At 40.0% G+C, this 21,004-nt stretch overlaps 11 non-coding genes across 11 annotated transcripts; all 11 read left to right on the top strand.

Annotated features, from left to right (window-relative positions):
• The first annotated feature begins 2,001 nt into the window (after positions 1–2,001).
• Positions 2,002–2,192, top strand: LOC114920814 (U2 spliceosomal RNA). The gene has a single exon (XR_003809108.1). It is a non-coding gene; the product is annotated as a U2 spliceosomal RNA (small nuclear RNA).
• A 2,265-nt stretch (positions 2,193–4,457) lies between these two features.
• LOC114920807 (U1 spliceosomal RNA) lies at positions 4,458–4,621 on the top strand. Its single transcript, XR_003809101.1, has one exon. It is a non-coding gene; the product is annotated as a U1 spliceosomal RNA (small nuclear RNA).
• Positions 4,622–8,632: 4,011 nt separating this feature from the next.
• On the top strand, positions 8,633–8,796 carry LOC114920809 (U1 spliceosomal RNA). Its single transcript, XR_003809103.1, has one exon. It is a non-coding gene; the product is annotated as a U1 spliceosomal RNA (small nuclear RNA).
• Positions 8,797–9,756: 960 nt separating this feature from the next.
• On the top strand, positions 9,757–9,947 carry LOC114920813 (U2 spliceosomal RNA). Its single transcript, XR_003809107.1, has one exon. It is a non-coding gene; the product is annotated as a U2 spliceosomal RNA (small nuclear RNA).
• A 989-nt stretch (positions 9,948–10,936) lies between these two features.
• On the top strand, positions 10,937–11,100 carry LOC114920806 (U1 spliceosomal RNA). Its single transcript, XR_003809100.1, has one exon. It is a non-coding gene; the product is annotated as a U1 spliceosomal RNA (small nuclear RNA).
• A 799-nt stretch (positions 11,101–11,899) lies between these two features.
• On the top strand, positions 11,900–12,090 carry LOC114920817 (U2 spliceosomal RNA). Its single transcript, XR_003809111.1, has one exon. It is a non-coding gene; the product is annotated as a U2 spliceosomal RNA (small nuclear RNA).
• A 3,181-nt stretch (positions 12,091–15,271) lies between these two features.
• On the top strand, positions 15,272–15,435 carry LOC114920824 (U1 spliceosomal RNA). The gene has a single exon (XR_003809115.1). It is a non-coding gene; the product is annotated as a U1 spliceosomal RNA (small nuclear RNA).
• A 719-nt stretch (positions 15,436–16,154) lies between these two features.
• LOC114918252 (U2 spliceosomal RNA) lies at positions 16,155–16,345 on the top strand. The gene has a single exon (XR_003809106.1). It is a non-coding gene; the product is annotated as a U2 spliceosomal RNA (small nuclear RNA).
• A 916-nt stretch (positions 16,346–17,261) lies between these two features.
• Positions 17,262–17,425, top strand: LOC114918249 (U1 spliceosomal RNA). Its single transcript, XR_003806861.1, has one exon. It is a non-coding gene; the product is annotated as a U1 spliceosomal RNA (small nuclear RNA).
• A 327-nt stretch (positions 17,426–17,752) lies between these two features.
• LOC114918247 (U2 spliceosomal RNA) lies at positions 17,753–17,943 on the top strand. The gene has a single exon (XR_003806860.2). It is a non-coding gene; the product is annotated as a U2 spliceosomal RNA (small nuclear RNA).
• An 820-nt stretch (positions 17,944–18,763) lies between these two features.
• On the top strand, positions 18,764–18,927 carry LOC114920822 (U1 spliceosomal RNA). Its single transcript, XR_003806862.1, has one exon. It is a non-coding gene; the product is annotated as a U1 spliceosomal RNA (small nuclear RNA).
• The last annotated feature ends 2,077 nt before the right edge of the window (positions 18,928–21,004 follow it).

Raw genomic sequence — 21,004 nt, 5'->3', positions numbered from 1 at the left:
CTCTGAAATCAAAATGTCCTTCTCTTAATTAAAAAACAAATGTTGGGCATCAACAGAAAGACGTTTATTATTTATCTCGAAAAAGTATCTCCAATGTTTTTAAATACAGTAAATATTTAAGTGTGCAAAATCTTATGAATAATGGTGGATTAGTAGAAACAGTTGAATTTATTACTTTACAGCCCAAAAAAACTTTGAAACTATGTGGTATCCTGAAGAAGGAAAGGCTAAATATTAATACAGAATAAAACTGATGCAGAAAAGATTTTATTCTGTTTCTGACAGAAAGTTTGCCTTTGATGGTTATTGCATATGTTGTAGCCAACACGTTAAAATAATAATAATGTGTTTTTTTATTAATCTGACGTGTTAATTCTAGTGATGTCATTTCCACCCGAGACTTCGGAAATGTGTAAGTACCATAGACTGAAAGGTAAGTACCCAATTTGATACAAATGTTTCATTTGTGCGTATTTGTGATATTTTTAGGTCTAAATGAAGAATGTAGAGTTTGATTTAGAAAAACAAATACGAATGAAAGTATCCTACAGTTGTTTCCCAACAGAAAACAACCAATTGACGTCGATGTTTCCAGAAGGGGGGAGGGGTGGAGACTAATCACCTGGACGTCACTTATTTGAGGGCCCTGTAAAGGTGTATTAATTTCGGCGCCAAAACAAGAACGGCCACTGGACAAGCAGGAGCTTCTAAACCTGGAGAAACACATCTCTTCGAGGATTTTAGACCACTTTGAAGGACAAACGGCACAGACAGTGAGTAGACATTGTTAATGTTCCGTAAAACACGACGCTAGTGCCGAAAACGAGTTAACGAGTTGCAAGGCCGCTGCAAGCAACATAATGTTACTCATTACCTCAAAAGGAGTTCCCTAACCCGCTCGTTTTCTATCTGGCGACTCAATTCAGGTTATTATTTCTTAAAAACTCAAGAAATTGATTTTTTTTCGTCATGCAGTTGAACAAAACTTGGCTAAATTTGTTTAAAAGTGTTGGTGAAACTGCAGCGTGCAACGTGGCTAAAATGGCGACTTCTGCAGCGGGAGGGGCCCAACGAGCTGTGATGTGAAGATTATGTTCAAGGGCAAAAACTTTTAACCTTTCTATCATACTAGCTGTTTTAAATAATTGCAGCTGGACAAATAAATGAAGAGCAGTAAATTGTAGCTGTTTGGCTGAATGTAATTATGTCCCCCCCTCCTCTATTTAATTTCAAGATAAGGGCGGATGTTTTAACACTCAACAACTGCATTATTTTGGACGACAGTTTTAAAACTCCAGGACGTAATATCAGTTAAACATCGATGAGAGCTCTCTGAAATACTATATCAACAAACGTAATACTAATCAAATTGTTTTTCTTCTTTAACCCCTTTACTTTAAGTCATTTTACATAAACAAATACAGGTGAGGTGTTCTTTTCATCACGCCATTTTCAATGCACTCAACGTGTTCGAGTTGTTCTGTATATTTTAGTTATTATATTTTCACCAAGCCTGCAGAGTTGCCATGACCTGCAGCATGCAGTTTGCTGTGTTCACCACTGGAGGGCGCTGTTGCACAGGCGGTTGCTCGTAAAGAAGAGCTGTTTAAATATTACGCAGTATTTTCTTCGTTTAAAAGGAACTTATGTGATTTGTGGATTATTTCCGAGTTTGTTATTTAGTTTCAGACATGTGTGTTTAATTAAACCCCGAGCTTCCATTTTTTTTAATCGTAAATATGATAGTAGTGTTGCTTTACAACCTGATTGGACTGTAAGAGTCACATGACCCGGGAGCGCTGCGTAACTTCACACGCAACGACCACACTTTTTAAAAAATATCACAGCTTTCTGACATTTTCTCACCTCTCACTTTATACTGCATGTAGTAGACTTTATTTCTGTGCCATCGAGTCGTTTTGGTGTTGGTGAATCAGACTGAACCGTCAGTGAGACGGACCTTGCGGGGAATGACTCCCTCGTCTCTGACATATTCGTGTTATCGCTTCTCGGCCTTTTGGCTAAGATCAAGTGTAGTATCTGTTCTTATCAGTTTAATATCTGATACGTCCCCTACCCGGGGACCATATATTAAATTGATTTTTGGAACTGGGAGATGGAATAGGGGCTTGCTCCGTCCACTCCACGCATCGACCTGGTATTGCAGTACCTCCAGGAACGGTGCACCCCCCTCTACCTGTTGAAAAGCAAAACTATGAAATCTTCTTATTGTAATCATATGTTGTAGTATAACACCAAGATATCATTAATCAGACATGTAACTGTGTTGTGGTCAGTAAGAAAGAGATTATTAGATCCTCAGCAAAATTCAGCTACTTCAGTGATATTGTGTTGATCACGTCAGATTGTTTTTTTTTTTTTTTTTTTTATTAGAGGCTTTATTGATCCCGAGGGAAATTTAAAGCATCCAGTAGCAGGTTACAAGACCCCGTCTCATACATATATATTAACCTGAAAAAAGATTTAAAGAATACCCCTGGATGAGACAAATTTAAACTGTGCAATTAAAAATAGATTTATACAAGAAATGTACATAACTCATGCAGAGATAAAAATATGTGTAATTTAAAGCAAGAATCTATATACAGTTCAGGGACAAAATCTGTAACATAAAAAATAAAAAAGTGTTGACTTACTGATGTTGTGTTTATATATGTACAGCAATGTTTAAAAAATAAGCAGATGATGCAGAGTTATCAAGAACAGACATTAAATAACAGACAGTGCAAACATTAAATTAAAGGTGCCATTTAAGTAATTGAGGTATTATCCAAAACTAAAACAATGTGTCAGAGTGAGATTGTGATTTTTACAGAAACTAAACACATCAGGATCCAGACTATTTATTTAAAAACTAGGTTGTCAAGAAAAGTGAGGATTGAATGTAGGACAGAGGAGCAGACTCAAAATGAAAAATGATCCTCTGATTTACATTGCTTTGGATAAAAGTGTGTGCTAAATGAATTTTTTAATGTCAGGCCTACTGTGTAGACATCGTAATGCTGCCTCCAGTTTATAATGTTGTTTTCTGGAGCAGCCCGTAATGTGTTAATGATGATGATGATGACTTCTTTAGTTAATTTGCTCATATGTTTATTTATCAGACACTGAAGTACAGCTGAGCGCTCGTACGTCCACATAAACACGAGTCAAACTCAGAATATTTTATTTTGGAAGTTAGGAGAAATGTTGTATGAAACAATATAAAAAGGTTCAACTTTATTCGAACACAAACCTTTTTATGGTAGAACCAGCAGCGGTCTCTTATTTTGTTCTCCAGTTGTCTTTCCCCCTGAGCTATTAAGCACCATAAGATAGCCCGACCCTCCAACCCTGATATCACTCACACACTCGAATATTCATATTCACATTCACACTCAAACTGTGTTTCTGCCTGGCGATTATATGCGCTCTATACATTTAAAAAAATATATATATTATTACAATTAACTGTATTTTTATAACACCTTTCTTAACCAAGGTTTTAAAGTGCTTGAATCAACAAGTTAAAACAAAAGTAGTAATGTTTGCTCGAGACCCTCAAGTGTTTTGGAGTAATGACGATTTCAGGATGGAATGCTTGTTTACTTTCAATGTTTACAAGTTGGCCTCTTTTGTCACTAAAGCCTGGAGGAAACGCCAGGATGGTTTATATTGTTAGTATTGTTTGGCATCTAATTTTGTTTTTTGGTCTGGAATCAGAATTTCATTTTATTTTATTGTACATCGGTAAAGTGACATAAAGCTCTCAGCATTCATAAGATAGACAACAGTTACCATTTACTAGTTTCTGAGCTGCTTTCTCCAAACAGCTGATCAAAAAACAAATTCTGTTCTATCTGTCCATAGATAAAGTGCAGTAAACTGTACTGCAATGAATCCTACTTTAAGTGTTATAATTTGAATTTCTTGTGAAATAATTAAAAGGTTGTGTTATTAATTCAGGCTATTTAGCTCTGTGCTGTTCACACTCCAGAGCAGCAGGTGGCAGCAGATGTCGTGTAAGTGACTCACATGGGACCCATGTGAACAAAGAACCAGGAAGTGGCTGTAACGTGAGAGTTATAAGGGGATATATACTGTCTTTTATTCTTTCCTGTTGATGAAAACATTTGATCAAACTACTTTTTATTGCAGTTTGATTCAGCTTTTGAGAATTTAAACCTGTTGGTAGGCTGCTGTCACTTGGTTTGGTAAAACTAGGGGAGTTTCTGGCATAGATATGCAGCAATGCATGATGGGAATTGCAGCTTTGATTTTTTTTAAATTAAAATGTTTATTTGTCAGTCTTAGTACAAAGCCGTTACCCCTTTGTTATATATCTCTTTGTATTTTGCACCGATACGGCCCCTGATTTTGGTCTTTATATATTTCCCCACCGTCAGTCAGAGTGGTATCTCTGTGAATGACTCCTCCAGCTCGAATGTGTACAACTCATACTTACCTGGCAGGGGAGATACCATGATCAAGAAGGTGGTTCACCCATGGCGAGGCCTGACCATTGCACTTCGGTTGGGCTGACCTATGCGAATTCCCCAAATGTGGGAATCTCGACTGCATAATTTGTGGTAGTGGGGGACTGCGTTCGCGCTCTCCCCTGTTTAATTGTCAAATGTAAATATGTGAGCTCTTATGAGCACTGGAGAAGAGTTAGATTTACCACTTTATTTCCTCAAATCTGACAAGTTTCAAGATGATTGTAAGTTATGTAATTATCAGATTACTATAATCATTAAGTTTGCGTTGTTATGAAATGTGCAACACATACAGCTGTTCATAATGTCACAATAACTTCTAAAAATCACTAATAGAAAGTTAGGAAATCTAATACTTAGATTTTATGCTCGTTTGAGATTTGTTTAGAAAGTTAGTAAAGCCTTGAATAAAACTCACAGAATACATTTTCTTTATTTGGACAACCAACTATTTGTTTTGACTTACTGTTGTAAAGATATTCAGCTGTTTATGGGTTGAATTAAGCAGATTATTGGTTTCTGTGAAGTTGAATGTTTCAGTGGATTTGAAGAGGGCTGTGATGAGGCTAATAGGGTTGAAATGGATCACACTTGATCTGTGGTTTGTTAGGATCACCTCCACGGTTCAGACTGCACGTGATCTGTGGATCAATGGATTATTTATTAACAGGTTTGTGTAGCCTATAATTATACTACCGCTTAATCCCTGTGCTGTGTGCGCATCAGTGTGTTGGTATGTGTCACTTTGATGCTCCGACATGCAGACAGCAGAGGAGCAGGAAAGAGAAGCTGCAGCAACACCAAACACTTAAAAAAAAAAAAAAAAAAAAAAGTAGTGCAATCATTTTCAATAGAGACAATAGTATCTCTCCCATGTCCACAGAGCGGCCCGCACGCCTGAAAACCATACTCTTAACTTTAGACGGCGAGCCGCGGTCGTCTTGCAAGAAGTAGGTACCGCTTTACAGCAGTTAGCAGCACTTATGCTTTAAAGCACTACGTTAGGTAGCCCGTCTCTGTATTGTTTGTTGTAATGGCTGAAGCTAAGAGGAAAAGTACGGTGAGACAAACTGTGAGCGACCGAGCAAAAAGCCGGACCAGAGGAAGTATTGGAGAGGCTTTTACACGTTAGTGGCTTCACGAAACAGTGGAAAGCAAGTCCGACTCCGTGCTGGTTATACTTAAAATGGTGAGTAATATTCTTGTTTCAAACTTTGCCTTATTTTCTTGCATCATAGCTATAGAGTCGTTTTACCATAAACCGTTTCAGTCTATCGACAGGTAGATGACGTTATCATATAACAACTAGAATTGCAGAATAACGTTGCTGTCCCCTGATGTTAACGGCCGGAGTTATTTGGGTAGACTTGTTTGACTGATGCACGGCGAGAAAAGTTGTCACCTTGTTGGCGGTTGTTCGTATGCAAAATCAGACTGTGTCTGCAGAAGTTTAGGCCGTAGCATGATAATACAGCAGGCATATTATCCCGGGTTCAGGTTATGCTCGCTCCGGCTGCTTCTTATCTGAGCACCGCTTGTGCAAACTTTGTTGCAGGTTAAAAGTTTCACCCTCATGTTGCTGTTGAAACTAACAATACATACTGTGCACAGCTGTATCAACTAGCATACTGACTTCAAACTTTATTCCAGCTTTATAAGAAGCCGATCTGCATTATTTCCAGCAATGGACAAATGCAACCTACAACCCTTGTTGTAGGTTGCTTCTTCCGTTAAAGTATGTTTAATTTACTGGTTGCATATTAAAGATAATGTTGATGTCTGAAAGTAATTGTAATGAAAGATAATTTGTATACACAGCTCTTCTGTGACTTAGTAATGAGTATAAAACCTCTTTTGGAAACAGGGTTTAAAAAAAAAAAAGATCGGTCCAGTTGAGCATTTTCGCATCACTGCAGAAATGTGCCTTTTTTTCCCAATTTGACATTTTATCTAGCCCCTGTTATTAGCTGTATTTGACTTTATAAATCAAACCTGTACCATTTGTTACAGATCCAGAGCGTGGCAAGTACAAGGAATGTGGTCTCAAACATTCAGAATTTGGGTAAAAAGCTACATCAGGTAAGGCTTCTTGTTCTTACTGAATGTAAGCTGAATGTGTAAGTCATAATTTTATCTTGATGGCTGTGGCTTTTCCTTCATGTTGCATTATCCTGTTGTCTTATTACCTTAAGTGTATTCTGCATTACAAAACTCAGGGAGATGCTTTGCACTTTCATTGTTTGCCCAATAGCAATCGCTTGAATCTTTAAACTGAGGAAAATGTTTGTTATTATGTAAAATATAAATAAGTAGGGATGACCTGATACCAGTATTTGCAATCGGTCCAATGCCGCCTTTAAGTACTCATACTTGTACTCGTAAAGCTACGCGGATACAACAGCACCGATACTACTTTAGGCCGGGCGTGCGCCTCTTTTCAGTTGAGTGGGTAGGCGTAGAGAAGCGAGATGTCAGCTGTGTGGAGATATTGCAGCGTAAACGATGACGACAAAAGAGAGCAGACTGCAAATTTTGCAGTCCCCAGCCTTCTGTGCGTGGCACACGCTACCGCTAGCTCTGCTTTTGGCTCAGAGGAGTGTAGCTGATGCGGTGTCAGTTGGACATAAAATTGTTGGACATTTTAAGCATTCGGCATTAGCCTACTAGCCTGGAAGACATTCAGCTGCAGCTCAACCAGCCCGTAAGAAGACTCCAACAAGAAGCGCAGACGCGCTGGAATAGCATGTACTCCATGCTACAGTCTCTCACGGAGCAGAAGCGGACTGTGGGAATATTTGGCTCCAAATATGAACTCCCCGACAATCTTACAGCGCACCAGTGGACACTTCTGGGAAAAACATTGTCTGTTTTGGCTCCGTTTGAGGAGTTAACCCGAAAAGTGAGCTCGTCCGATGCTTTAGCATCAGATGTAATTCCTGCTGTGACCGTGCTTCAGAGACTTTTGACCTAAGAAACAAGACGTGGATCAGGGCATTCAGTACTCGTAATGGTAGTCGGTATCGGTGAGTACCCAAATGTAAGTACTACAAAAAAAAGTACACCGATACTACAAAAAAGTGGTATCGGTGCATCTCTATAAGTAAGACAAAGAACTTGAAAATCAGTGGACAGTGCACAAAATTACAAATTGTTATAACCATTACAGTTGCTAAATGCAATTACAGGAGGAGGAGAAAAATATGTCTGTTTCATTATGCAAACAATGGTCAAAACAGAAGACTTCAATGAACTCAGCATGTGAACTTAACTTGAAATTGCACAAAAAATACCAAAAGCTAAGCCAAAAGAGGTATTTACAAGTTTGTAAGACACATTTTTACACAAGGCAGCGCACCCTGAAGCCAGGGTACTGTGCTCTGATTTTCCAGATGCAGCAGCTTTGATTCATAACTCTGTTCCCCTCTCCCAGGCAGCCATGCTGCCATCACACTTATTGTCTATATGCTGCAGGCCTGTAAAGACTTTCCTCTCTGGACTCTTGCTCATCACTGATGGCAAGTTGAGGTTGAATCCTGGAAAAAAAACATTTTTGTTTAGTATCCTATGCTTTGTGGTTTTACTTTTTCAGTGGAAGGTAAAAGATTGTGTTGTATTACTGTAAAACCCATTTGGTCAAGTCGGTGTAGTTCACACTCCAGAGCAGCAGGTGGCAGTAGCAATAATGTAAAAATGACCACATCGAGTGAAAAAAGAACCATGAATTGGCTCTCGTGTGAGAGAGGGAGAAAGGGGAGACTGGCTGTTTTTTCATCTTTCCTCTTGATTTTAACATTTGATGAAACAACTCTTAATTGCAGTTTGATTCAGCTCTTGATCATTTAAACCTGCTGGTGGGCTGCTAGTCGTTTGGTTTGGTAAAATATATAAAACCTGTGATATTTAGGTTATTGTCTGGTTGAGATGCAGCAATGCATGATGGGGATTTTGAAGCTTTGATTCTTTAAATTAAAATATCAAGTCTTTGTCAGCCTTAGTACAAAGTTATTACCCGTGTTATATATTTCTATGGATTTTGCACCGCTATGACCCCTGATTTTGGTATTTATATATTTCCCCACCGTCAGTCAGAGTGGTATCTCTGTGAGTGACTCCTCCAGCTCAAATGTGTACAACTCATACTTACCTGGCAGGGGAGATACCATGATCAAGAAGGTGGTTCACCCATGGCGAGGCCTGACCATTGCACTTCGGTTGGGCTGACCTATGCGAATTCCCCAAATGTGGGAATCTCGACTGCATAATTTCTGGTAGTGGGGGACTGCGTTCGCGCTCTCCCCTGATTCAAATGTCCAAAAAAAAAAATTATAATTTTTATGTAGCACTAGAACACTTGTATGGATGTGTTTTCATACAGGCACCAAATCTTCATTGATCTGATATAATTTTAAAACTGTCCGATTGGCTGTCAATGAATAGTATTCCTTTCCTTATAAGTACAACAGAATTTAATTCAATTCTAGACCAGTTAAAAAAAGATCTCTTAAAACACAACATCACACTGCAGATATATAAGAAGTAGGTCGATGCATATAATTATATTTGTAATAATTATTGATAGTATTGCCTTCCACCTGTTTCTTTTTCCGTGTTGAAGTTATTGTCATAACCCTCCATGTACCAGAAGGTCTTACTTAATTTCAAAATAAAAGTAGGGTTGAATTTGACGGCAATAACAGTACTCTCAGCTAAAGATAGCACAAAATGTATGTGTTTTTATATATATATGTATATATATGTGTGTGTATATATATATATGTATGTAGAGTCAGATTAGGGTTTGTTCATCCCCCATCAAATGCTCGCTGCATTCATTCCCCAACCGGCTGAGTGCTGTTATTTTCTAAACAAAGGTAAACACACTTCGAATGTTTTTTTTTTTTTTAATTGACAAGCAGTGTTGTTTACACTCCAGATCAGTAGGTGGCAGCAGTCAGAGTCTAAGAGACCCACATGGAGTGATCAAAGAACCATGAAGTGGCTGTATTGTGAGAGAGAGAGAAGGGGAGATATACTCTTTCTGATTATGTTCTCTAGACTTCAGATGTGGATCAATGATTTAGTTTTTTGCTTATTTGAACCTCTAGCTTTGCTGCTTGTCATTTTTTTTTAAACAACTTGTAGTAGACTTTTTTTTTTTTTCTGTCTCATCAAATTGCTTTGGTGTTGGTGAATCAGACTGAACCGTCAGTGAGACGGACCTTGCGGGGAATGACTCCCTCGCCTCTGACACATTTGTGTTATCGCTTCTCGGCCTTTTGGCTAAGATCAAGTGTAGTATCTGTTCTTATCAGTTTAATATCTGATACGTCCCCTACCCGGGGACCATATATTAAATTGATTTTTGGAACTGGGAGATGGAATAGGGGCTTGCTCCGTCCACTCCACGCATCGACCTGGTATTGCAGTACCTCCAGGAACGGTGCACCCCCCTCTATCTGTTGAAAAGCAAAAAAAAATCAAGATATGTATTTGATCTGTATTAGTAAGTTTGAGACTAATTCTAGCAGTGGAGAAAGGAATAAGTAGCATGATATACACATATCACAGTTACAAGATTAAGGGAACATATTTGTCTCAGATATTTCTGATTTATTGGAACAACAGTTTTACTGTTAGCAAAAGTGGAGCCACAGAAAGCATTGTTTCCTCTACTGTCTGTTTTTAAAATCCAGATAAAGGCTGTATATGCGGTTTCACAATATAATAATACATTTTATTATAGCGCTTCTAAAAACTCAAAGACACTTTATAATACTTAAAAACCATTTTTTTTCATAGTGTTATTTGCTGTGAGAAAAATGTAGATATACCATTTGTTAGAAGCTAATGCTGAAGTATCAGGAACCTACTTTGATTTGGAATTTACTGTTTTATTCATGTAAAGCTTATTAAAAATTGTGTTTTATTAACTAATAAAACATTATAATACTTATGTTGCTCAACCAGTCTTGATCTCACTCCAGAGCAGAAGGTGGCAGCAGCTGACATGTAAGACACCCACATGAACAAAGAACCAGGAAGTGGCTGTAAGAGAGAGGGAAAAATAGGAGAGAAATGCTTTTTTTTTTTTTCTTCTTTCCTGTTGATTTTAATTGTTTTTATTGCACTTTGATTCAGCTTTTGGTCATTTAAACCTACTGGTGGGCTGCTTGTGATTTGGTTTGGTAAAATATCTTAAACTTTATGTGAGTGTCAGGTTGAGATATGCAGCAAGAGATGGTGGGAATTGCAGTTGTGATTATTACAAATTTAAATATCAAATCTTTGTCAGTCTTAGTATAAAGCTGTTACCCCTTTGTTATATATCTCTGTATTTTGCACCCTTGCGGCCCCTGATTTTGGTCTTTTATAGATTTTTCCACCGTCAGTCAGAGTGGTATCTCTGTGAATGACTCCTCCAGCTCGAATGTGTACAACTCATACTTACCTGGCAGGGGAGATACCATGATCAAGAAGGTGGTTCACCCATGGCGAGGCCTGACCATTGCACTTCGGTTGGGCTGACCTATGCGAATTCCCCAAATGTGGGAATCTCGACTGCATAATTTGTGGTAGTGGGGGACTGCGTTCGCGCTCTCCCCTGATAACATGTTTAAAAAAAATAATAATAATCATTCAAATTGCTGGCAGAAGCAGTATGTCCAGATGAGACTGATTTGATGTGAGCACTGAGTCTGGAGTGATATGAAATTGGTTTCGAAGCTGTTCACTTCAGCTATGAACAAAACTCACCTTACTTGCCAGTATGACTGAATTTAATTCAATGTTACAAGTCTTTGGTAGATTATTTCTTTGTTGTTTCAATGCTTCTTGGGAATACATCTTTATATTATTTGAAAGCCTGTTCATGTACCTTTTTTAAATGTTGCCACATTTCTGATGAAGGTGCAAATGTGGGATGTGCAGCAGAGCTGAATATGTGGGTTGCACCCATTAGAAACTTGCCACATCTTTTATGCCAATGCCAAACAGATTATTCTGCTGTAACTATTGACTCATGTTTTGAGCTTCTGATACTGGGCCCTGCTACAGTGGTCAGTTGGTGTCTGCTCCAAGCATGCCACATTTGAAAGAACCATGAAGTGGCTGTAATGTGAGAGAGAAGAAGATAAGATAATCCTTTATTTATCCCACAATGGGGAAATTTACAAGAAGGGGAGATAGGCTCTTTGTAATTATTTTCTCGTGACTTCAAATGTGAATCAGTGATTTAATTTTTTACTTATTTGAACCTCTAGCTTTACTGCTTGTCATTTTTAAACGACATGTAGTAGACTGTTTTCTGTCTCATCGAGTTGTTTTGGTGTTGGTGAATCAGACTGAACCGTCAGTGAGATGGACAGTGTGGGGAATGCCTTCATCGCCTCTGACACATCTGTGTTATCGCTTCTCGGCCTTTTGGCTAAGATCAAGTGTAGTATCTGTTCTTATCAGTTTAATATCTGATACGTCCCCTACCCGGGGACCATATATTAAATTGATTTTTGGAACTGGGAGATGGAATAGGGGCTTGCTCCGTCCACTCCACGCATCGACCTGGTATTGCAGTACCTCCAGGAATGGTGCACCCCCCTCTACCTGTTGGAAAGCAACACACATTTAATCTTTATTAGTGAATTTGTGACTTATCTATCCAGTAGTCACTGGAGAAAGGAATAAGTAGCATGATATACACATGTCACAGTTATAAGATTAAGGGAACATATTTGTCTCGGATATTTCTGATTTATTGGAACCACACTTTTACTGTCACCAAAAGTGAAACCACAGAATGCATTGTTTCCTCTGCTGTTTAAAAGGTAGATAGATGCTGGTTATGTAGTTTCACAATATAATAATACATTTTATTATAGCGCTTCTAAAAACTCAAAGACACTTTATAATACTTAAAAACAGAACAGTAAGGACAGACTAACGGACATTGCCACATTACACACAAATCATAAAGATAACAATAATAAAGGTAAAACTACAGAAAATACATCACAATTATATATTAAAAGCTTGTTTAAAGAGGTGAGTTTTGATAAGTGATTTGAAAGTAGGAGGGTCGGTGCAGTGTTGAATGAGTGTAAGGAGTGAGTTCCAGAGGGAGGGGGTAGCTATGGAGAAGGCTCTGTCCCCCCAGGTTCGGTGCTTGGTTCTAAGAGGGGGAGATAGGAGGTTGGCTTTTGAAGAATGGAGGCTGCGTGCAGGAGTGTGAGGGTGAAGGAGAGCCATGAGGTAGGAAGGGGCCTGGTGGTTAAGGGCTTTTTGTGAGGAGAAGGATTTTGAATTGGATGCGGTAAGGGACAGGGAGCCAGTGGAGATTTTGCAGGACAGGGGTGATGTGTTCGCGACTTCTGGTGTGGGTGAGGAGGCGTGCAGCGGAGTTTTGGATGTATTGAAGTTTATTAAGGACTTCGGATGATGTGCTGAAAAGGATGCTGTTGCAATAGTCAAGTCTGGATGTGATGAGTGCATGGATTAGTGTTTCATCAGCAGAAAATGAGAGTAGCGGACGGAGGCGGGTTATATTTTTGAGGTGAAAGAAGGCAGTTCTTATGAGCTGGGTGATGTGGTGATCAAAGGAGAGCTGGCTGTCAAAGATGACTCCAAGATTGCAGATATGAGGGGAGGGGGAGAGAGTGGAGTTGTCTATTGTGAAGGAGAAGTTGTGAATGGAATTGGTGAGGGATTTAGGGCCGATGATTATTATGTCAGATTTTGCAGAGTCGAGAGGAAGTTGTGTGCATCCATGTTTTTATTTCATTGAGGCAGTTTGTCAGGGTAGAGCAGGTTTCAGTGGTGATTGAATTGGTGGAGATGTAGAGCTGGATGTCATTGGCATAACAGTGGAAATGGAGACCATGCTGGCGGAGAATGTTACCAAGGGGGAGCAAGTATATGATGAACAGGAGGGGACCAAGCATGATCCCTGGGGGACGCCTTGGGACAAAGGAGCTATGGAGAAGGAGCAGTTATTGATGTTAATAAACTGTTGTCTGTCGGTGAGGTAGGATTTTAACCAGGAAAGAGCAGTGCTAGTGATGTTGAGTGAGTGTTCTAAGCGGGATAGAAGAATACTGTGGCTGATGGTGTCAAAGGCTGCAGTGAGATCGAGGAGGATGAGGATGTTGAGGAGACCAGAGTCTGAGGAGAGGAGGAGGTCGTTGGTGACTTTGAGGAGCGCTGTTTCTGTGCTGTGCTGGGAACGGAAGCCGGACTGGAATGGTTCAAACAGGTTATTGGAGGAGAGGCGGCATTTGATCTGGGAGGCGGCAACACGTTCCAGTATTTTTGAGAGGAAGGGGAGGTTGGAGATGGGGCGGAAGTTGCACATGCTGTCTGTATTGAGTCCAGGTTTCTTGAGGATGGGGGTGACGGCTGGCAGTTTAAGAGTTTTGGGTACTGAACCAGAGCAGAGGGAGGAGTTGATGATTGAGGTCATGAGTGGCGCGATGGCTGGGAGACAGTTTTTGACGAGGCTGGATGGGATGGGGTCGAGAATACTGGTGGAGGACTTCATGCTAGAGGTGATGATGGATAGCTCATTTGGGGACACGGGAGAACTGAGACAGAGGTTGGGTGATGAGGCGAGGGGATGCGGGTAGGGATGAAGAGGGGACAGTGAGAGTGTTGAAGCTGCTGTAAATGGTGTCAAGTTTGGATTGAAAGAAAAGTATTACATTTATCAGCTGTGAAGGAGGGAGAGGTGTTGTCACTGGGTTTGAGGAGTCTGTTTGTTGTAGAGAAGAGAGCCTTGGGGTTGGATGGGCCTGAGTGGATGAGGTGAGAGTAATAGGTGGACCGGGCTGCGCTGAGAGCTTCCATGTATTGTTTGAGGTAGTCAGAGTATGATTGGAAGTGAACTGTTAAACCAGTTTTCTTGTGGAGTCTTTCGAGCTGGCATTTGCGGGTTTTCATTTTATGGAGTTCAGAAGTGTACCAGGATGCAGAATATGTGAATTAGACAGTTTTAGTTTTGATGGGAGCCAGTTGATCTAAACAGAAAGAGAGTGTGTTGTTATAGTAGGTGATGAGTTCAGAGGGATTATTGAATTGGGGGGGAGGGGAGGAATCTCTCTATTCTTTTTTCATAGTGTTATTTGCTGTGAGAAAATATAGATATACCCTTTGTTAGCAGTTAATGCTAATGCTGAAGTGTCAGTTAATGATTTGGTATGTACTCTTTTTTTTTTTTTTTTTCATGGGAAGTTTATTAAAAATGATGTTGCATTAACTTGTAAACTTCAAAAGCATTATAAAACTAATTTTGCTCAACCAGTATTGTTTACACTCCGGAGCAGTAGGTGGCAGCAGCTGACATGTAAGACACCCACATGGGACCCACATGAACAAAGAACCAGGAAGTGGCTGTAAGAGAGAGGGGGGAAAAAAGGGGAGAAATGCTGTTTTTTTTTCTTTCCTGTTGATTTTAATGGTTTTTACTGCAGTTTGATTCAGCTTTTGGTCATTTAAACCTGCTGGTGGGCTGCTTGTCATTTGGTTTGGTAAAATATCTCAAACTTTTCAGCTGAGTGTCAGGTTGAGATATGCAGCAATATATGATGGGAATTGCATCTTTGATTTTTAAAAATTAAAAGATCAAATCTTAGTCAGTCTTAGTACAAAGCTCTTACCCCTTTATTATATATCTCTTATATGTATATTGCACCCTTGCGGCCCCTGATTTTGGTCTTTATAGATTTCCCCACCGTCAGTCAGAGTGGCATCTCTGTGAATGACTCCTCCAGCTCGAATGTGTACAACTCATACTTACCTGGCAGGGGAGATACCATGATCAAGAAGGTGGTTCACCCATGGCGAGGCCTGACCATTGCACTTCGGTTGGGCTGACCTATGCGAATTCCCCAAATGTGGGAATCTCGACTGCATAATTTGTGGTAGTGGGGGACTGCGTTCGCGCTCTCCCCTGATAAAATGTCAAAAGTAAATAAGTTATGAATAACTTCCAGGAGCAATATGTCCAGGAGAGACTTATTTGATATAAGAACTAAAATCTTGAATAATATGAAAATGGTTATGAAGCTGTTCACCTTGACTATGAAAAAAATTCACCTTACTTGCCAGTATGACTGAATTTAATTCAATGTTACAAGTCTTTAGTAGATTATTTCCTTGTTTTTTCAATGCTTCTTGGAATTGCATATTATATTGTTGGAAAGCATGTTTATGTACCTTTTTTAAATGTTGCCACATTTGTAAGGAAGATGCATATGTGGGATGTGCAGCAGAGCTGAGTATGTGGGTTGCACCCATGAGAATCTTGCCAAATCTTCTATGGCAAACACATTCTGCTGTAACTATTGACTCATGTTTTGAGCTTCTGATACTGGGCCCTGCTACAGTGGTCAGTTAGTGTCTGCTCCAAGCATGCCACGTTTGGTTGTGATGTGAGAGAGAGAAGGGGAGATATGCTCTTTCTAAATGTTTTCTCTAGATTATAGATGTGGATCAATGATTTAGTTTTGCTTATTTGAACCTCTATCTTTGCTGCGTGTCATTTTTAAACAACATGTAGTAGACTTTTGTCTCTGTCTCTTCTAGTTGCTTTAGTGCTTGTGAATCAGACTGAACCGTCAGTGAGACGGACCTTGCGGGGAATGCCTTCCCCGCCTCTGACATATTGGTGTTATCGCTTCTCGGCCTTTTGGCTAAGATCAAGTGTAGTATCTGTTCTTATCAGTTTAATATCTGATACGTCCCCTACCCGGGGACCATATATTAAATTGATTTTTGGAACTGGGAGATGGAATAGGGGCTTGCTCCGTCCACTCCACGCATCGACCTGGTATTGCAGTACCTCCAGGAACGGTGCACCCCCCTCTACCTGTTGAAAAGCAACACACATTTAATCTTTATTAGTGAATTTGTGACTTATCTATCCAGTAGTCACTGGAGAAAGGAATAAGTGGCCTGATGTACACATGTCACTGTTTTAAGAATAAGGGAACATATGTTTCTTAAAGATATTTATGGGAACGAGACTTTTACTGTCACCAAAAGTGAAACCACAGAAAGCATTGTTTCCTCTACTGTCTGTTTTTAAAATCCTGATAAAGGCTGTATATGTGGTTTCACAATATAATTTCTCCATTTTTTTTCATAGTGTTATTTGCTGTGAGAAAAATATAGATATACCATTTGTTAGAAGCTAATGCTGAAGTATCAGGAACCTACTTTGATTTGGAATTTACTGTTTTATTCATGTAAAGCTTATTAAAAATTGTGTTTTATTAACTTATAAAACATTATATTACTTATGTTGCTCAACCAGTCTTGATCTCACTCCAGAGCAGAAGGTGGCAGCAGCTGACATGTAAGACACCCACATGAACAAAGAACCAGGAAGTGGCTGTAAGAGAGAGGGAAAAATAGGAGAGAAATGCTTTTTTTTCTTCTTTCCTGTTGATTTTAATTGTTTTATTGCACTTTGATTCAGCTTTTGGTCATTTAAACCTGCTGGTGGGCTGCTTGTCATTTGGTTTGGTAAAATATCTTAAACTTTGTGAGTGTCAGGTTGAGATATGCAGCAAGATATGGTGGGAATTGCAGCTGTGATTAATAAAAATTTAAATATCAAATCTTTGTCAGTCTTAGTACAAAGCTGTTACCCCTTTGTTATATATCTTTGTATTTTGCACCCTTGCGGCCCCTGATTTTGGTCTTTATAGATTTCCCCACCGTCAGTCAGAGTGGTATCTCTGTGAATGACCCCTCTACATCTGATGTGTGCAACTCATACTTACCTGGCAGGGGAGATACCATGATCAAGAAGGTGGTTCACCCATGGCGAGGCCTGACCATTGCACTTCGGTTGGGCTGACCTATGCGAATTCCCCAAATGTGGGAATCTCGACTGCATAATTTGTGGTAGTGGGGGACTGCGTTCGCGCTCTCCCCTGATAACATGTTTAAAAAAAAATCATTTAAATTGCTGGCAGAAACAGCATGTCCACATGAGACTGATTTGATGTGAGCACTGAGTCTGGAGTGATATGAAATTGGTTCAAGGCTCTTTGTAATTATTTTCTCGTGACTTTAAATGTGAATCAGTGATTTAGTTTTTTACTTATTTGAACCTCTAGCTTTACTGCTTGTCATTTTTAAACGACATGTAGTAGACTGTTTTCTGTCTCATCGAGTTGTTTTGGTGTTGGTGAATCAGACTGAACCGTCAGTGAGATGGACAGTGCGGGGAATGCCTTCCTCGCCTCTGCCATATTTGTGTTATCGCTTCTCGGCCTTTTGGCTAAGATCAAGTGTAGTATCTGTTCTTATCAGTTTAATATCTGATACGTCCCCTACCCGGGGACCATATATTAAATTGATTTTTGGAACTGGGAGATGGAATAGGGGCTTGCTCCGTCCACTCCACGCATCGACCTGGTATTGCAGTACCTCCAGGAACGGTGCACCCCCCTCTACCTGTTAAAAAGCAACACACATTTAATTTTCATTAGTGAATTTGTGACTTATCTATCCAGAAGTCACTGGAGAACAACAAAACAGAAAGTGGCTGTAAAAGAGAGGGGGATAATAGGGGAGAAATGCTGTTTTTTCTTCTTTCCTGATTTTAGTTGTGTTTATTGCAGTTTGATTCAGTCCTCTCCATGTGGCTTGCAGAGTACATCCCAGTCTGTGGACTCAAAGCAGTCCCGCAGTGCCTTGTTGCTCTCCTGTGTCCACCTCCTAATAGTCCTTGTGGTCACAGGCTGTCTTTGGACCAGGGGGATATACTCTGGTGTCAGTAGTACCAGGTTGTGGTCTGATCTGCTCAGGGGGGAAAGGGCAGTGGTACTGTATGCTTAACATTAGCATACAGAAGGTCCAGTGTTTTATTTTCTCTAGTTGTACAGTTAACATATGAAAAGTGGGTAGTGTTTTATCCATTTTCACATGATTAAAGTCCCTGTTAATGGCTACAAAAGCATTTGGATGCTTAGTTTGAAGCTGTGAAACTGTTGAGTGAATGGCATTACTCATCAGCTGACGGTGGGATGTAAACAGCTATAACAATGGCGCACGTGAATTCCATTGGCAAGTAATAGGCGTGATTTAAAAAAAAAAATATATATATCAAGTCTTTGTCAGTCTTGGTACAAAGCTGTTACCCCTTTGTTATATATCTCTTTGTATTTTGCACCCTTACAGCCCCTGATTTTGGTCTTTATATATTTCCCCACCGTCAGTCAGAGTGGTATCTCTGTGAATGACTCCTCCAGCTCGACTGTGTACAACTCATACTTACCTGGCAGGGGAGATACCATGATCAAGAAGGTGGTTCACCCATGGCGAGGCCTGACCATTGCACTTCGGTTGGGCTGACCTATGCGAATTCCCCAAATGTGGGAATCTCGACTGCATAATTTGTGGTAGTGGGGGACTGCGTTCGCGCTCTCCCCTGATAACATGTCAAAAGTAAACTAATTTTAAGCTACCGACAGGAGCAATATATCCAGATGTGATTAATTTTGATATAATAATTGATGTGAAGCTGTTCACCTTGGCCATGAATAAAACTCACCTTAATTGCCAGTATGACTGAATTCAATGAATTCAATGAATTCAATGTTACAAGTCTTTGGTAGATTTTTTTATTTGTTCTATTAATGCTTCTTGGCAATACATCTTATACTGTTGGAAAGCCTGCTTAAATGTTGCCAAATTTTTAAGGAAGTTGCATTTGTGGGATGCCAATGCATCACGGACCTGACTGGGAGGTTCTCATGAGCCACCATCCATGACAGGTCCCGGAGTTTGTTTGGAAGAACAGGATGGTTCACATTGTTCCAAACTGTGGAGGGCTCGCCGAGTGCAAGCCCGAGCACTGGGCTCACTGGTTCTCGCTCCTGCACAACAGAGATTACAGATTGGTTGTGAGTTAAAATATGCAGCTCCTGTTTTTCAAGGTTGTAATGTTTAAAAAAAAAATGATACGATTGTGGCAGATAAAAGGACACTGGAACTTTAAGATCAGTTTTTAGAAGTTTCAGTTTCCTGAGGTAGGACCCCATCCAGAACCGGGTCATTGCTGCTGTCTTTGGGTTTCTAGATGGGGCTGTGGCAGCTGCGAGTCCGATTGTGGCGTATCTTGCTCCCAGAATGAAAAACAAGTCTGGCACTCCTTTTCCTCCTTTCTCCTTGGTATTCCTCATTGTGTCCCTTCTCAGGCGCTCCCACTTAGACCCCCACAGGAAATAAAAGATGGCACGTTCCATGTCTAAAATCACATTTCTGGGGGGGATAAAAACAGAAGTGAGCATTAAAAGCAAGAGTAAAATCACAGCTTTGATGATTAAAACCTTTCCTTCCATTGTCATTTCCCTTAGTCTCCAGTACCCCAGTTGTTGTTTTACTTTCCCTATCTTGTCCTGCCAATTTGTTTCTCTTCACCCTCCTTATTAAATTTGACCCCAAGTATTTTTAAGTCAGTCTGTGTCACAGTTAGGGGGAGTCCCGTCTTTTCAGTCATTGTCCATGGTCCGTAAAATTGGGCTTGGGTCTTCTATCTGTTTAATTTTGACCCTGAGGCCAGTCCAAACCAGTCAGTCAAGTCCAGTGTCCAGTTTACGAATAAAAGGTCAGTGCATAAAATGTTGATGTCGTCCATGTATAAAACACACTTGCTGGTCATTCCCCCGCTCCCCGGTACTACCACCCCATTGATTCGTTGGTCCCTTCTCAAGACCTGTGCCAATGGTTCAATGCATGTGATGTAGAGGAGGGCAGATAACGGACAACCCTGACGGACACCGCAGTTAATATCGACTGCTTTTGTCAGATGCCCATTAACTATGAATTTGCTGGTGATTCCCCGGTACAGCAGTCTCACCCAAGCTATAAACCTCTCAGGGAACCCCATTTTTTTGCAGTACCTGGAAAAGGTACTGGTGCGAGACCCGATCAAAAGCTTTCTCAAAGTCTAAATTTAGGACTACTAGCCTAATGTTTCTGTCTCTCGCAAAACAGATGGTGTCTCGGATCAGTAGGAGGCTGTCCGTCATCTTTCTCCCCGAGATGGCACAGGTTTGATCCGGGTGAATCAGCCCCTCTAAAAACACAGTCATGCGAGATGCTGAAAGTTTACTAAAAAGTTTACAATCAAAGTTTAAAAGAGTGATAGGTCTCCAGTTTTTTAGGTCTGTCTTGTCGTTGTCCTTGAAAAGTAGAGTCACTATCCCTCTTCCAAAACTGTCGGGGAGTCTGTCAAGTTTTTCTAAGTCCATAAAAACAACAAGAAGGTCAGGTGCTAAAATGTCCCAGAAAGTCAAATAAAATTCTAAGGGAAGCCCATCGTCTCCTGGGGACTTCCCTTTTTTAAAACTCTTGATGCAGTTGAAAATTTCTAAAAAGGGTAAAATCTTGGGATAAAAGCACACTGTCATTTATTTTGTGCTCAATGAACTTTAAAACTTCTCTCATTGTGTCTGTTTTTATAGGTTTGTCTTTGTACAATTCTTTATAAAATTTAACTATAGTAT

The sequence above is a fragment of the Labrus bergylta genome, chromosome 11 (assembly GCF_963930695.1).
Source record: "Labrus bergylta chromosome 11, fLabBer1.1, whole genome shotgun sequence".
In the NCBI taxonomy this organism is placed as follows: Eukaryota; Metazoa; Chordata; class Actinopteri; order Labriformes; family Labridae; genus Labrus; species Labrus bergylta.
The sequence above is the reverse complement of the archived record's forward strand: the minus strand, read 5'-3'. Positions and strand labels throughout refer to the sequence as shown.